The sequence below is a fragment of the Anomaloglossus baeobatrachus genome, chromosome 2, assembly GCF_048569485.1.
Source record: "Anomaloglossus baeobatrachus isolate aAnoBae1 chromosome 2, aAnoBae1.hap1, whole genome shotgun sequence".
NCBI lineage: Eukaryota > Metazoa > Chordata > Amphibia > Anura > Aromobatidae > Anomaloglossus > Anomaloglossus baeobatrachus.
In genome coordinates this window covers 358,975,654-358,978,987 of record NC_134354.1, presented here as the reverse complement: position 1 = coordinate 358,978,987, position 3,334 = coordinate 358,975,654, and the positions used below count along the sequence as shown (strand labels likewise).

Sequence of the window (3,334 nt, the reverse complement as noted above, 5' to 3'; positions counted from 1 at the left end):
TTTGAAAACCTGCAAAGTAATGACAATTAGAGACGAGTTTTGACCGCCAGGGGAAAAAAAACAAATTCGTAGCTCTGTTGGTGATGGAAGCTAAAACATCCCGTTATTCGGCAACAAAGCCAAGAACTTTATATACTGCAGGTTGATAGGGGATTATTTCAACACCAAGAACACATGGGTTTCACTGGGGATTGAACCCAGAACCTTCTGCGAGTAAAGCAGACGTGATTTCCACTACACTATGAAACCTTTGAAAACCTGCAAAGTAATGACAATTAGAGACGAGTTTTGACCGCCAGGGAAAAAAAAAACAAATTCGTAGCTCTGTTTGGGATGGAAGCCAAAACATCCCATCATTCGGCAACAAAGCCAAGAACTTCATATATTGTAGTTTAATTAAGTATTATTTCAACACCAAGAACAGATTGGTTTTACTGGGGATTGAACGCAGGACCTTCTGCGTGATAAGCAGACGTGATGACCACTACTCTATGAAACCTGATGGAAAGTTACTGTGTATTGGCTAGCAGAGCAGAATTGTGACTGACGGGGCCTTTTTATTGCTGAAGGAAAGTATTTTTGGTTAATGAAACATTTACAATTTTTATTACATATTTTACCAGTTTTATTCCTACAAAGGGATTTTGCTTAAAAGGAAGTTTACATTGAATGTGTTCCTTTTTTTTACATAGTTTAGTTGTTTGCTTTTGTATTTAAAGGAACTATATATTTTGAAACAAACAGGATTTTTATAATATGGGATTATGTTTTCTGCTAAAATGGTCAATAAAAAAGAAACCCAAAATCGTAGTTCTCTTGGTGATAAAAGCCAAAATATATTATCAGTTGGCAACAAAACAAAGAATTTCATATGTTACAGGTTGATAGCAAATTACTTCAACAGCGAAAACGGCTTGTTTTTACTGGGGATTGAACCCAGGACCTTCTGCGTGTGAAGTAGACGTGATGACGACTACACTATGAAACCTGTGAAATCCTGCAAAGTAATGGCATTTAGAGACGAGTTTTGACTGCCAGGGAAAAAAAACAAATTCGTAGCTCTGTTGGGGATGGAAGCCAAAACATCGCATTATTCGGCAACAAAGCCGAGAACTTCATATATTGTAGTTGGATAGCGTATTATTTCAACACTAAGAACAGATTGGTTTCACTGGGGCAATTGAACCCAGGACCTTCTGCATGTTAAGCAGACGTGATGGCCACTACACTATGAAACCTGCCAAAAATTTTCTGTGTATTGGCTAGCAGAGAAGAATTGTGACTGACGGGTCCTTTTTATTGCTGAAGGAAAGTATTTTTGGTTAATGAAACATTTACAATTATGATTACATATTTTACCAGTTTTATTCCTACAAAGGGATTTTGCTTAAATTGAAGTTTATATTGATCGTAGTTCTCTTTGTGATGGAAGCCAAAATGAATTGTCATTTGGCAACGAAACCAAGAATTTCACATATTACAAGTCGATAGGAAATTACTTCAACTCCAAAAACAGATTGGTTTCACTGGGGATTGAACCCAGGACCTTCTGCGTGTAAAGCAGACGTGATTTCCACTACACTATGAAACCTTTGGAAGCCTGCAAAGTAATGGCAATTAGAGACGAGTTTTGACCGCCAGGGAAAAAAAAAAACAAATTCATAGCTCTGTTGGGGATGGAAGCCAAAACATCCCATCATTCGGCAACAAAGCCAAGAACTTCATATATTGTAGTTTAATTGAGTATTATTTCAACACCAAGAACAGATTGGTTTTACTGGGGATTTAACGCAGGACCTTCTACGTGTAAAGCAGACGTGATGACCACTACTCTATGAAACCTGATGGAAAGTTACTGTGTATTGGCCAGCAGAGCAGAATTGTGACTGACGGGGCCTTTTTATTGCTGAAGGAAAGTATTTTTGGTTAATGAAACATTTACAATTTTTATTACATATTTTACCAGTTTTATTCCTACAAAGGGATTTTGCTTAAAAGGAAGTTTACATTGAATGTGTTACTTTTTTCCACATAGTTTAGTTGTTTGCTTTTGTATTTATGGGAACTATATATTTTGAAACAAATAGGATTTTTATAATATGGGATTATGTTTTCTGCTAAAATGGTCAATAAAAAAGAAACCCAAAATCGTAGTTCTCTTGGTGATGGAAGCCAAAATATATTATCAGTTGGCAACAAAACAAAGAATTTCATATGTTACAGGTTGATAGCAAATTACTTCAACAGCGAAAACGGCTTGTTTTTACTGGGGATTGAACCCAGGACTTTCTGCGTGTGAAGTAGACGTGATGACGACTCCAGTATGAAACCTGTGAAATCCTGCAAAGTAATGGCATTTAGAGACGAGTTTTGACCGCCAGGGGAAAAAAAAAAAATAATTTGTAGTTCTGTTTGTGATGGAAGCCAAAACATCCCGTCATTCGGCAACAAAGCCGAGAACTTCATATATTGGAGTTGGATAGCGTATTATTTCAACACTAAGAACAGATTGGTTTCACTGGGGATTGAACCTAGGACTAGAGATGAGTGAACCGGTCGCGGTTCGGCTCGAGTCGGTTCGCAGAACGGGGGTCCCGTTCGAGTTCGGTTCGTCGAACGTTCAACGAATCGAACTCGAACCAATAGGCTATAATGGGAGGCAATCACAAACACATAAAAATGCATTATAAATGTACACAAACAGTTAATAAACATTGCCATAACACTTACCGGTCCCCGCGATCCCTCCTGTACTCTGTCTCCTGCCGCTATTCCATCCAATGATCGCTGAATCCTCCCCGTGACCAGCACTGCCAGCTGAGATGCAGGACCTATCATGACGTCAAAATAGCCATGTGACCAGTCACGTGGCTATTATCTCATTGGCTACAGACTGGTCACATGACTATGACGCGTCATGTAGGACCTGCGAGTGCATCTCTCCGGTACACGGTGCACATATGTGTATCGCCGTGTACCGGCGACATGCTCTAGCACACGGTCGACTCCCAGTTCCGTTATTTACCGGCTGACACAGCCAGTCATTAACGGAGATCACCGTTGCCATAGCAACGCAGTTAGCGGTGACGTCACCGCTAACCGCGGCTCCGAGAGCACCGTTGCTATGGTAACGCGTCTGTCAGCGTTACCGCTGTTACCGCTGACAGCCAGCACTGATCACTCACGGAGTGAAGGCTGCACGCTGATTCCCGATTGTAGTGAGGATTGTAGTGAGGATGAGGTTCCTCAGCCCCAAGTGATGAGCTGGGTAATCTCATCCTCACTACAATCGTCACTACTACTACACTAGTGAGGATTGTAGTGAGGATGAGGT

At 40.4% G+C, this 3,334-nt stretch overlaps 1 non-coding gene across 1 annotated transcript; it reads right to left on the bottom strand.

Moving 5' to 3' along the window:
* Positions 1-1,518: 1,518 nt before the first annotated feature.
* TRNAV-UAC (transfer RNA valine (anticodon UAC)) lies at positions 1,519-1,591 on the bottom strand. The gene has a single exon. It is a non-coding gene; the product is annotated as a tRNA-Val (tRNA).
* Between the last annotated feature and the right edge of the window lie 1,743 nt (positions 1,592-3,334).